A 14,692-nucleotide genomic window follows, 5' to 3' on the forward strand; every position below is an offset into this window, starting at 1 on the left:
AATCCAGAACCACCACCACCTCCTCTTCTCTCTTCCTCCTCCTCCTCTAACCCACCACCATACCAGGAAGCGCAACCCAAACGCGACCTACACCCTGATCCTCAGCCGCGCTGCTCACCTGTGCCCGCGTGTGACCAGCGATCCGCGCCGCCCGAGTGCACCACCGGTCGCTCCAGCCTCCGTCTTGCTCGCACGCCCCCGCGCCACCCTCCTCTCCCTCTGGCGCATTCAGATCTGCGTGCTCCAGCCAGATCCGGCGTCCAACCCGCGCGCCCAGATGACCTAGGGCCCGACTCAAAATCCTCTTTGCTCTTGTTGGACGGTGGTGGTTCACCCACCAGCTAGCCACCACCACAAATCCTCATGCTTCCTTGATGCTTAGAATGCATATTCGACCCATGAATGAGCCTTGATTGTTCTCTGTTGTTGCAGCCATTTTTTTGTTTGTGTGATGAGAAAGAAAAAGAAAATGGAAAACAAAGGGAAAGGAGAAGAGAAACCCAGAGAGAGAAATGTTCATGAGCCATGAATGAGCCTTGATTGTTCTCTATTTTTTGTTTAGGGGTTGTTGTTTTATGCGACTAGATGCTAGATCTCTGGGGGTTGGAAGAAGATGAATGTTCAATTTAGGGATGAAAGGTTTTAATTAGGGATTGGTTATAATTAGAGTTGGTTATATTATTAGATTAGTTTATTAGTCAGATTATTAGATTGTTTAGTTAAGGAATTATTAGATTAGGTTTTTATTAAGTTTTTAAAAAAAATAATTGAGTTGGAATTAATTTTTCTTTTAATTTTTTAATTAAAAATTATAAAAATCACGTGTAATTGATGACTAGGACAAAATTAAGGTCTGACAGCATTTGACCTTAATTGAATTAATTTTTTTTTCTTATGGACCCAATTTGATGCGAAAATTTTACAAGGCCTGGAACTGATTCCCTTTACAATTTCAGGGGTGTGAGATTTTATTTTAAGTAATTTTTTTGAAAAACAGAAATTCATTTATTTTTGTCTACAAATATAATAAGTTATTTTTCACTCTAAGAAGTGATTTTAAACTGTTTAGATACAAAATGTTTTAAATATAAATTATTGGTAGTTTTGACCATGTAAAAGTTTTAAGAGTGTTATGTTCCACCATTTTTTAGTGTCCTATTCATGAAGTCTTTTGTCATGTTTTGTTCCATCTTAAAAACATAACAAATACATAACATAATCCAAATGTCTTGTTATGTTTCGTTCCCACCTATCTACCAAACGCTACCTAATTGTCGCTAGGAAACTATTTGGTATTTATTCAAAACAATTTTGACAAATACAAAAAGCAATCAAACTCAACTCATGTAAAACCTAAGAAAATTCTCAAACCTGAGAAACTCAACTCATGCAACCCACGAGCTCGAGCTTACAAGTGTAGTAAAGCCTTTTTTGGATATGAAAAGGAAATTTCTTCTATCGGGGTGCTAACAAGAGAAGCATTACTAGGTGTATGAAAGCTAATCTTGCAAGAAACACAAGAAGGATTTGTTTTTCCAATTAAAATTCAAGCTTAACGGAAAAAATCGTAGTATGGCTATGAGCCTATGAGAGAGGAAAATGTTGACAGAAGACATGTTGACCATGACACCTTGCCTGTTCACGAGCATGAGAGGATAAAGTGTCGCAACACATTGGTAGCTTTGACATTGGTATCTATCACCGAATCAAAATCCTCCACCGGAACTTCCCATAAATTGTTGTTCTTGTTTATTGTTCATGCACCTTGAGAATTCATGTACCCACAGCTTGGTCAATACGTACTCCGGTACGGGTACGTACCCACAGCTTGGTTCTGCTTCTATCCAAGCCATTCTCAGATGGATAGCTAAGCGTTGCTCACGATTGACCCTATGAGTACACACAAGTGTTTAAATAGAAAAAGCAGCCTCACCGAGATCATACCCACCACTCATCTCACCGGGTTATTACAAAGCAATATTAAGAGGCCATTTACAGAACCAACAAAAATGAATAAGACTGAAACAAAAACATACTTCTATGCTATATCTGCCATAGCCATCGTCCTCCAAGGTTCACGTCAGATTCACTTCACATTCTTGAATCTTGATGGAGCACTTTCATAAGTAAGTACTGATCAGGGACAACCTGATGGCTGCTGCGTTCTATGATGCCTTGACATTTCCACTATCAACATTCAACATCTAACACCCCGAATATAAGTTAGAAATTTTAAAATAAGTATTGACTAATAGTTCGGAAACTAAAGTTTTATAAAAATAAAGTTAGAGATAGACAAAAAAATAATTGCAAATATCAACGAGGAAATAAACCTAAAAATAGATAGAAAGTAGTGTTAAAAGAACTAAATTAAAGTTAGATAAACACATTTGACAAATATGTTATAAAAAAATAGTTAAAATAGGTATTAAAAAACAGGTTAGGAAATATAGGCTTTAAAAACTAACTTAAAGTTAGATACTTAGATAAATGATTAGACATACAAAAGTCAGAAAGAATATATGAAATTACGTATTGAAAAATAGATAGGAAAGTAGTTTTTATAAGTTTGGTTTTTTTTTTGACGAAAGTTTTTAAAAGTTAAGTTAATTTTTTTTTTGAACATGAAGTTAAAGTTATATAAAAGCATTTTACAATTATATAAGTTGGAAAATAAATTTAAAAATTAGTGTTGTAAAATAGATAGGAAAATAAAGGTTTTATAAGTATTGATACATAGATAGGAGAATATAATTTCAAAATCTAAGCTAAATTTAAATAAAAATATTGCTCAAATCTTCAAGTGAGAAAATAGATTTAAAATGAAGTTAACAAAGTTAAAGTTAAATAAAATAATTTCATAAAGTTAATTTATATATCATCATGATTTAGGCATGACTCATCATCACAACTAAATTGCCAACCTAAGCTTTTAGTGGAAACCCCATGGCTATGGGGAGCTTGGAGGAGCTCAACCCATACTTGGTCGTGCATGCACGACAGGGCCTGAACAACACAATCTACAACTCAAGAGGATCATCAACACATGCAAGACAAAAAGAGGGGGTTTGAGAGCCATTTAACCTGGACAGAAGAGTGGGAAGAAGGTGTATGTTGTCAATGACGGTCAAGCGAGGACTATATCGTGACCCACTTGGATTTGCACAAGCCAACATCGAAGTTAAGAGAAGCAATAATGTCTGCCTTTGCTATTGAAACGGTTTGTTGTTGCATAACCTGGAATAAACAGAGGCAAGCCCATTAGATGTTCAAAAGTATACAGTTCTTATGTCACAGGCTTATTAGTATGGCAGGCCTTGTCATAATGTATATTTTAAACATAGCAAGTTTTGGAGAAAGGACAGATATGACTGCAGAAATACTTCATTAGCAAAAATGCATAGACAAAAAAATGTAATCAACCTCTTGTAACATGCTCCTGGCATTGTCAGACATTCTACCGAATTCATCTATATAGCAGATACCACGATCACTCAAAACTAGGGCACCACTCTCAAGAACCTGAAGATTAAGCAGAAATAATTAGAGTCCACCAAATTTCTTGTACAAAAGGCGATTAAAAAAATAAATAAATGTATTTAGCCTGTTTCAGGATATTTGGTCACATAAGCCGTTTGTCCAACAGCAGAACTCCTCCTTCCACTTGTGTGAATGCAACGTGGAGATAATTTGTGTATATGTACTGTAGTGGTTGGGACTTGCTTGTCCCAGGATCACCAACGAGAAGAATATTTATATCACCACCGAAGCTAGCACCGGATGCCAACGTCAAAGCATTGCCACTAAAAAGCTGCAACAAAATAAAAATTAGCATCCTCAGAAAACCAGTCAATCAATGAATGCATAGCTAGAGAGAAAGATGTGTAACCTGACAAAGAAGGTCTTTCTTCACATCACCTAGCTCTTAGATGTTTGGCACTAATGACTTTGTTAGTCTTTCATATATATCGGATCTTTTGACATCTTCAGTTTAGCCACCTGCAACTCAGACAAACACACAATAAGCAAGGGCATAAAGCAAGAAGTGGATTTCATAGAAGATAGATACAAACTGTACCTTTTCTTCATCAAAGGCAACTTCTGCATTTTTTCCCTGGGGATTGTCAACCTCCATAGTATCCCCTATCAGCATCCTGGACTCAACGGACTTCTTTATGTGAAGACAATCAATATATATCTACAACATGAAGGGGACAAAACCGAAACATTTAGCAAACAAGATAGAAATTGTCAGAATGGAGCTCTAAATGTTAAATGAGTTAAGAGCATAATGCATACCTTGAATAATGACTTGACAATTCTGAGTTGGCCCCTGACACTCATAGCCCTACAAATACCAGTCACCTGATGCACAAGAAAAGACATGATGGGATAATTAAGCAAAAGCAGATGGATATTTATCTGTCAGAAAGTATGCCATAGTATATTCTCTCACCTCAACTCCGTCACCTCGCTTTCCAGCATCTACCAGCTTGTCCTGCATCAGCAAGCTAACTGTGTGAACTGTGAAGTGTTCCTCCTTTAGGCATCTCATCAGGAGTCTCCTGGATCCTCACAATTTACTTATCTGAAAACCTGATTTTTTATAACAAATCAGTTAATTGCAGTTTTGTAGCTATCGAACCTGAAAGTCAAGCCCTTAATTTCTACACGTAACAGAACAGTTACACTTTTTGATAAGCAAGCTGAATAGTTTCACAATCAAGATCATTATTTAATACCATCATCAACCCATGAATTACGTATCATTTAAATATATCCATTGTTCTTCAATTATATTAATGTGTGAACCAATATATCTTAACCACTTGACACAGGAAGCATAGTTCTTAACCTTCTAGATATAACTAACCCTTTGTCACTTGTATTTTAGGATGAGCATGCACTTTGATCGAGTTGTCACACTGGACTCGAAATGGACTCAATATATTAATTTTAATCATTAACACCAGGTTAATTTTATTTGTAAACATAGAAAGAATTCAAGCATCTTTAAAATAACAATTTCAAAGGCATTATAGGATTTCAGTTCTGCCATCGATTTCTCAGTCAAGAGCAAAAACCAAAAGAAACTGAATAGCTTCCTTGCACACATAGTATATCAACAAAAGAACAAAAGAAATAGGAAATTTGCTTCAAAATCAGGCTCCCTCATGGTCTTCCTTAAACAAATAAACCATAGTGTGCACTACCTGCATTGGTTGTGAACCAGTGCAATCTTCCCTCAAGCATATAGTAGGTACAGTAATCCGCCCTAAAAGTCACAATACTCAACAAGAAATTAAAAATACAATAGGGCACTTAACTGATAACACAGTATGTAAATGGGAAAAAACATGTCATGGGATTACCTCTCTCTACAGCAACTGGTTCAGTGCAGAATCCACACACAAGACACCTAAATATAGCTTCCCTTATTTCCGCTATGATTGAGCTACATTGTATAATCATCCCCTTAAATGACACCATCCTCTCAAAATCTGAAAAGAAGCCTACAAGTCGATTTGCCTGCAATAAAACACAATCTAAAATTACAATGGGGGAAGACGTAAAAATCCAAGTTTGAATGTGCTTATCGAACATGGAATTCATTCAGATGGTCATGAATATCTGGTAAAACCGCCATGTGGATCTAGGGACTCGCATTGATGATTTTCGTCAATGAGTCAGTCCTCAAATTATCACTATTCGAAAGGCAACAAGGGTCCATAATCAGAATTAGCATTCTCACGACTTCAGGGTCATTGTTCACATGATTAACCATCTCGTTTTAGGGACTTACATTGATGATTTCCGTCAAAAGGGAGAACCCTCAAATTATCATTATTCGAAGGCCAACAAGGGTTCGTAATCAGAATTAGCATTCTCACGACTTTAGGGTCATTATTCACTTGATTAACCATCTCGTTTTAGGGACTCGCATTGATGATTTCAATCAAAAGTTCCAGCTCTCAAATTATCAGTATCTGAAAGGCAACAAGGGTCCATACTCAGAATTAACATACTTGCGACTTCAAGGTAATCACATGATTAACCATCTCATTTTAGGGGCTCGCATTAAAAGACTCCATAATCATAATTAGCATTCTCATGACTTTACAGTCATTGTTTACATGATCAAAAGGGTCAGCCCTCAAATTATCACTATCCGAAAGGCAACAAGGCTCATAATCAAAATTAGCATTTTCGCGACTTTAGGGTCATTGTTCATTTGATTAACCACCTCGTTTTAGGGACTCACATTGATGATTTCCATCAAAAGGGCCAGCCCTCACATTATCTTTATCCGAAAGGCAACAAAGTTCCATAATCAAAATTAGCATTTTCGCGACTTTAGGGTCATTGTTCACATGATTAACCATCTCATTTTAGGAACTCGCATTGATGATTTCCATCAATAGTATCAACCCACAAACTATCATTATCCGAAAGGCAACAAGGGTCCATAATCAGAATTAGCATTCTTGCGACTTCAGGGTCATTGTTCACATGATTAACCATATCGTTTTAGGGACTTGTTTTAGGAACTCACATTGATGATTTCCATCCAAAGGATTAGCCCTCAAATTATCATTATCCGTAAGGCAGAATTAGCATTCTCGCGACTTCAAGGTCATTGTTCACTTGATTAACCATCTCGTTTTAGGGACTCACATTGATGATTTCCGTCAAAAGGGAGAACCCTCAAATTATCATTATTCGAAGGCCAACAAGGGTCTGTAATCAGAATTAGCATTCTCGCGACTTTAGGGTCATTGCTCACATGATTAACCATCTCGTTTTAGGGACTTGTTTTAGGGACTCACATTGATGATTTCCGTCAAAAGGGTCAACCCTCAAATTATCATTATCCGAAAGGCAACAAGGGTCCATAATCAGAATTAATATTCTTGTTCACATGATTAATCTTCTCATTTTTGGGACTCGCACAAAAAATACACAACTAAGACTAGGCAAATGAACACAGAAAAAACACACAAAAAAACCCAGAAGTGAACCATATTAGCCAACCCAGAATTGTACACACATTCCAATATACCTTGTTGTAAAGCTCCTCAACTCGTCGGGACATGTGCAGTTTCCATGGACATTCCAGAACAAAGCTATGCATCCAACAAGCTGTTAAATCTAAAGAGTGTTAGCATGTTTACTCATTGATAATAGAGATATATGCATTAGAGTCTGCCTTAGAGAAAGGGATACCATGGGTAAAATAACTAGAATGTGCTGTGAGATCCATTGACGAAAAAGGCAAGCATATGACTTGTAATGCTCTGCCAGCAAATTGGGATACTTGAACTCCTTCACCCTACAAGAGACACAAGTAAACATCCTGAGCAGAAGTTTAGCCTCTTAAGAAACACATGCTTAAAAGTCGAGAAGATCATATACCATTGAGAGTTTAACCTCATTTCCAATACGTAAACCATTGTATCAACTGCTCTTTGTTTTGAATAATTATAAACTGCATTGTCCACTTCCACATTTACCATGTGCTCAAAATGATTCCACAAATCATCCTCATGAACCTGAGATGGAAATACAGATGGGAATTTGAAATCAGCAACAATAAAATAAGTAAAGAACAATTAAAAGTAATTAATACAACCAAACATACAATAAGTACAAGTAAACTCTGAGGGTTAAATGTAAAAAAACTAACCAAAATTGATCCAGTTCCATAGCACAAATGTTGAGCATATTCTGCACAGAGGTGATGTTCCACTCTCTCAAACTGTGGTAAAAAAACACACAAACAACTTGCCTATCAGAATGACATAAACAAAATGCAAATAAGGACAACGAAACGAATAAAGACAGCATTTATTTCTCAGAACAAGTAAACGACAACAAATTAAGTTATAGGGACACACAATTTTACGAGCTGATTCATTAATATCTCCTTGTACACAATTTACTTGCCATCACTGCATTCTCCATTGATTGGACAAGGTTCACAAGTATCTACAACAATAACCAGTCAACACAAACTAGAAAAGAAACACACAATTTGAAGGAACCTACATATTGAGACTACAATATTTAAATGCATTATACAAGGCAGAGAATGAACTCACAAGAAAATTATTAGAGGTAATACGATATGAAGCTGAAAACATCACGTGGAGCTTGCATTAAAAAGGCATCTGTATCCTACCAAATTAAATAAACAGCAAGAATCATGTATAGCATTTCAAAATAAAACACAGAATATCAACTAACTATCAACTGATTTTTCTTAGAAACTTTCAGGCGATTACCTTTTCATTTTCAGTGTATTCATTCATGCTTTCTTGTTTCTTCTTTAATAGAAAAGGGGAAACAAAGTAATATTTCATTTTTTATCAATACTACTGAAATGGACTTTATTAAAAAAAATCAACCTCATGAAAACCAAATAGATAAATTTATCGGAAATTCAAATACATGTGAGTTTGAAAGAGTCTAACCAGGAAAGTAATCAGAGGGATGGAGGTTGGTGCCGCAAAAGGGTTTCACAGGTGGATTTTGGAGAGAGGTAAAGAGGAGGTTGCAGGTCCAAGCAATTGCTAATATTTATTGAATATAGGGATCTGCTATAAACTTCGCTAGTGAAAATCTTGAAAGCATTATGAATAAATACACCACTTTTTATAACCTCAGCACAGTGTTTGCAATGAAATTGAGGTGTGTGACTTGAATCCTTGATCTTCTTCATGGTTTTGCATGGCAACGACAAACCGCAGCCACCACAATATCTTGCATCCTGCACAGTATATTCACCGGATAAAAAATAAAACAATAACCAGAGTCCAATACATTTTGACACAGTTAACTCTTTAACCAAATCTGCTTTTCAGAGTAGCTACTAGACATAGCAACTGATCATATGAAAGAATCAGGCTAATGGTCAGAAATTCACTACAGATTATCCCATCTCTCATAACATTCTAAAAAAAAATGGAAAAACTTTATTCAATTGAAGAATTAAGAACACATGGAAAACCAAACAAAAACCATAGATGACAATTTAACAAAGTTGATGATAAAAAACTGTAATTCTCTAACAGGAACAGTAGAAATTTCGCAACCCCATTTCAACTCATTTTTATCAATATATTCATATCCTTAACTTATCAGAATGAAAAAGCATATTTGTTGCTCAGACATATAGGCATGTCTGACGTAATACATATGTCACTATATGATACCACTCACATAGCTGAGCTATCAGCATGAGAAATTTCCTCTTCCCAACATTCCCATCAGGCTTTTGGTCTTCACCATCAAAACTGAGACCAGACGTGTTACTCTCAGTATTCACAGTCCTTCCTCCGTCCTCCGCCGCTTTGATTCCTCCATTCTTCCACGGAACCTGGACGGTAGCATCAAGTGCATGTTTGAATGATTCATCACATTGAAACCCTAAAACCCTAAGCCAACAGAAAGTTCAACTTTAAAGTTCATGTTGCAGGAAGTTCAATCCAAGCCAAGGTTAGTTAGATGGATGTTTTTCCTCCAAGAGTTTGATTCGGAGATTCGAGATAGAAGTGAAGCACAAAATTTGGTGGCTAATCACTTGAGCAGAATTGAGAGAGATGTTGATACTTTACCTATTAGAGATTATTTTCCTGATGAGCGACTTTTTAGTATTTTTGTTTCTCTTCCTATCCCTTGGTTTGCTAACATTACTTAGTATTTTTGTCAATTACTTGGTTGCGTCTTTTGTTCCTCCATTTGCATCTAGAGCTCAAATTGATAAACTTAAGAGTGATGCTAAGTATTATTTTTTGAATGACCCCTATTTGTGGAAATTTTGTACTGACCATGTGATTAGAAGATGCATTCCAAATCATGAGATCGAGTCAGTCCTTCAGTTTTTTCACGCCTCTTCAGTGGGTGGCCATTTTGGTCCCCAAAAGACAGCACCGTATCACCCCCAAACAAATGGGTAAGCTGAGAATTCCAACAAAGAGATAAAGAGCATTTTGGAGAAGATGGTGCAGTCTAACAAAAAGGATTGGAGCAACAGACTTGAGGATGCTCTTTGGGCACATCTTGATTGCGCCCGCCCTCCTCCAACCATAACTCAGAGAGTTTTCTTTTTCATCTTCTCTTCTTTTATTGCACTTGTTCATTTCCATATCTGCTTATGCTACATTGGGAAAATGTGTCGTTAGAGTGTGGGGGGAGACTAGCGCATGTAGACTAGATTAGAGTAGGATTGATGCATGCTTTTCTTTAATTTCTTAGGTCTTGCTTGGATTTTGGGCATTTTCTTTCTTTTAATTGAGTCATGATATTTTGTGATGTGAATCCTTGCATTCCCGTGTGTCAAGTTACTTTTGATAATTTAGAGGTTGAAACAATTATGATATACTTATCCCCTGCGAGAGATTTTGAGCCTTAATTCTTTTTCTTGTGTGATTGCACTCTTGATTACTTGCACTCTAGAACTGGACTTGACACTTGTTGATACCTGATATTCGCATGCACATATTGAAGTGATTTTAGACATTTTCTTTGAATAAGCCACTAGCCATATAAGCATACCTTGAATGAATTAATCCTTTGATAGCTTCTTTAAGCCTTTTTACTCCATTTTCTTTAGCTCATTAAAAGCTTATAAGTGAAAAACATGTTAGACCTAACCTTAGGGAATTTTGGAGCTTTGGAATTGTTTTGGGAGTAAGTACTCAGTGGATAAGCGTGCATTGTTCTTTATTCCTTGTAATTATCGGTTATGCTTTGTTGGAAGTACATAAGTGTGGTATTTCTTTCATTTCAATTTGATTTCTTTCTTTCAGTTTAAAAAAATAGAAATTGAAAAAAAAAGCAAAAAAACAGAAAAAAAAAAAAAAAAAAAAAAGAAGAAGGGCAAGAGGAAAAAAAATGAATGAAAGGATGAAGTGTGGAATTGGAGGAAGAATTGCAGGTTTTATGCTGCTATATTGACTTACTTTTTACTCATTTCTCATTGCTCCTCTATTTGCTTTGATTTTAGCTACTTATCTCATATTTTATCCTACCTTGTCATTGGCCTCATACAACCTTTAAAAGTCTTTTTTGATCTTTATGTGCATATGTTTTGATTGTTGATGTTAGAGGCTTGTCAAGTCTATGGTTGTATTTGTTTTTCATTAAGTGTCTTGTGTGAAAACACAAACCTTAAACACTTGAGTGTAAACACTTAGACAACATATCTTGTGAGATTAAGTCATCTTTGTTCTCACCCCTTGGTTTGATTGGTTACTTTGCATGCTTGGATGTTTGGATGATGTTCATGGATTCCTTACCCTGTGTTTTTTTATTTTGCCCACTTCACTGCTTTTCCTAAGATTCATTGTGAAGTATGTGATCTTTTAGGTTATTGCATATCTTACATGATTCACTTCTTTGTTACAAGTTAATTTTCATGGTCTATTTCTTTATTTTGCCCAGGAGTACCCAAGGTTAAGTGTGGGGGTGTTTGATGAGCAATACTTTACCCACTTTTCATAATTTTAATTTATCATTATTGATGGTTATTTATGCTTAATTAACTTTTGTTGTCATGAATTTTTATTATGTGTTATAATTAAGTTTACTATTAATTTCAGATCATATTTGGCATTAAGGGCATTTTGGAAATTGCAGAATGAAGATTGTATTTGTGCTGAAGTGAAGATTGTATTTTAAATTTAATTTCGAGATATTATATCTCATTTAGGATTTTATCGTATTTTGATTTGTTATTTTAGGATCTTATCTTTAGGTTCTATCTTTAGGATTTAATTTGATTTTTATTAGGATTAGATTTCAGCTCTATTTAAGGATTTGTGCTGAAACAACTTGAGACACCTTCTACCTTCTACATTTTGCTTAATAATATAATTTCGTTTTTCAGTTCATTATCAGGGTTCTGCTAGGGTTTATTCTTCTACTCCCTATCTTCTCTAATATTTTCGTTGTTTTCGTTCATCCGTCCATGTAAGGCTAACTTCATGGATTGAATCCCTTTCCAAGTATGTATATCGCACTCTTGAGGTATTGTTATTAATGCAAAATTTGTTCTTTATTAATCATCTTCATCTTTTTTTTTTTTGAATCTATGGTTTGCTTAATCTCGCCGTTTTAGAAATAAGGGTTGATGCATGATCGCTTAGCTGGTGTTAATTCGTAACTGCATAGTTTTTGGAAGTGTAAATTGATTTTCGCTCAGTTAATTAATTCTCACAAATTAGGGAATCAATAAGAATGAATTAATCTATTGAACCAATGATTGAGTTGCGATATATTGAACTAAAGAGATTTGTCCGTTTAAATCTATTATGCTAATCTGCTTATTATTTTATGCTTGCGTACTGCAACCAAATCAAAAACCCCCTTTGTGTGTGTTTTGAGTGTTGAACCTTTGCTCGATTGGTAATTCTTATGAAACGACTTAAGAGTCACTTCCTAGTACTATAGTTTTATTAATTAATTATTTACATCAAGTACGACCTCGACCAATCAGGTTATCTATTTTTTTATCACTTTTTTGCAATCTAATTTTAATGGCTAATTAGATTGTTGTTCAAGTCAATTTTCTGATTGGAATGATAAGTCCAGCTTGGTTTTGAGAAGTATGAAAAAGAGTATAAAAAGAAGTGGTGGATTTGCACTGAGATATATAGATTCTGGGAATCGAATTTCATATGATGTCAAATAGCTCTTACAATGTGTCATATATCAATGTTGAGTGCATGCAAGATATTTATGTGGCTAATGAAAATGTTTTGAAATACTTTTAATAATTATCTTTCCATAACTTGATGCCATAGATCACTATATTAATAATTGAATTTTGACTCTCTCATGTTTTAATCTTCATATGACCATCTCATGTGAAGATCTGAGCCTAAGTTTAGGTGTTATACGGATTCACAAGCGTATTTGAACTTTATTTGTAAAAACAGCTTAGACAGGGTGGCAGAACACCCCTTTAATGTCTGTTGTATTGGTCTCACTGTGTATTGTTCTCACTATTTGCTTGTCTTTCGTGACATCTCCTTCAGCTAGCAGGCCCATAATTTGTATTGTCTATTTGTTTGGGCTCTGTAGAAAAGACTGATTGTATTGTGGCTTTGTCTACTCCTTTTGGGCTTTGGCTCACTATCAATGAACCTTGTTTGTTTGACCAAAAAAAAAACAAGGGTGCTTTCAAACTTTATGCTCCATCTCTCTCTATGCTGAATCTCTCTCTTCAAAGTCTAGGCTAACAAAGCGTTAATGAATGTATGGAGAGAAAAAATTATAATTGTGCGAAAAATAATAAATAATACTGACCATAACCATCATTATTCATTAAAAAAATAATTAAAGATATCTTTCACATGATATGGTCATGTGAGATTAACACACAAAGATCCAAATCTGATCCGAATCCATTAAGGATTACCTGCATGTTACTTAATTAATATTGTTTTTTGTCTACATAATATATTTTATTAATGATATACTCGAATATTCACTAATAATTTGTCATTTATTACAAACTATATATACTTGCTATTTTTATTCCTTCAGCATCTCTACTATGAAGATGGTAAAAGTGAAATTTAAAGATTTTAAGGCATTCAATAAACCTCCAAGGGTCCATGCAATAGATGTCGTTGATTAGAACACTTGTTTGGGTTGAGATAAACAATCAAACTCTCTTCTTCACCTTTGTTCACGAACACCGCTCGCACCACCGGCCTTGCTAATCCACACCGTCTTTGCTATTTCCATTACTTCTTAGCATCTAATGTTGCTTATTTTGAATCTTCATATGCCTTCCTTAATTTTCTCTCCTTATGCTAAGAGCTTCCCATGTTAGTGTTTGAAAGTCGCACATTAACAACTCCGACAGAGCTGGATGAGTTGTTAAATTGGGAGACTTGATTAAAATTGAAGATAAAAGTTTCTCCACTCTAAAGACAATTGGTCTCTGATAATTTGGGGTTTTAATGAATTTTTGTACGGCACTTAGGGTTTTACTTCATGGTTTCAGGTTGTTTCAACTTATTCAGTGTGCATGTTTTTCTTAAAATGCTTATGTATGTGCATTACAATATCGTTCTTTAAGATTTATTCTGCGGTTAAATGTTATAATTGTCGTTAAGCAACTCTTTCGTATTTATTCAGGACAAATTTTAAAAAAAAAGAAATAGCAATCGAACTCAACTTATTCAATCCACGAGCTCGAGCTAACAAGTGTAGTTAAAGCCTTTATTTTTTCTTGTGTCCGAGTGCTAAATGATCAGTTGTTCCAATTAAAATTCAAGTTTAACGAAAAAATCGAAGTATGGCTATGAGCCCATGAGAGAAGGAATTTCAACCAATCACACCTATTCTTGCATGTTCGTGAAGGTTAACTTCGTAATGAGAGCATTTACCATGGAAATTAAGATAGACACAAGCTTCTCCTGAAGATCGTTTCTATCTATTTTTCTTCTTCTACCTGTTACTGTAATTTTAAGTTAATTTGCACCTTTTGAACCTTGTCGTAATGGGTTGGGGTATCCCTTAGACCCCTCATTAATGCATTTTTGCTTATAAAAAAACTATGGAAAGATAGATTGCAATGGAATCAATTAACGACTGAGATTAAATTTGGCTGAAATGAATTACAATTTTACCAACATAACCATTGTTCAAGCTACGAGATATTCATAGAAGAAATGGTAAA

The 14,692-nt window shown here is 35.2% G+C and overlaps 1 pseudogene across 1 annotated transcript; it reads right to left on the bottom strand.

Moving 5' to 3' along the window:
* Positions 1-1,519: 1,519 nt before the first annotated feature.
* LOC130730667 (DNA replication licensing factor MCM4-like) lies at positions 1,520-9,608 on the bottom strand (annotated as a pseudogene). Its single transcript, XR_009016423.1, has 16 exons — positions 9,220-9,608; positions 8,472-8,767; positions 8,100-8,168; positions 7,685-7,756; positions 7,414-7,550; positions 7,225-7,330; positions 7,061-7,140; positions 5,373-5,529; positions 5,214-5,275; positions 4,457-4,596; positions 4,300-4,365; positions 4,079-4,198; positions 3,890-3,999; positions 3,424-3,811; positions 3,085-3,237; positions 1,520-2,204 (listed from the first exon to the last, which is right to left on the bottom strand). The product of XR_009016423.1 is annotated as a DNA replication licensing factor MCM4-like (transcript).
* Between the last annotated feature and the right edge of the window lie 5,084 nt (positions 9,609-14,692).

Source organism: Lotus japonicus, chromosome 1 (genome assembly GCF_012489685.1).
Source record: "Lotus japonicus ecotype B-129 chromosome 1, LjGifu_v1.2".
In the NCBI taxonomy this organism is placed as follows: Eukaryota; Viridiplantae; Streptophyta; class Magnoliopsida; order Fabales; family Fabaceae; genus Lotus; species Lotus japonicus.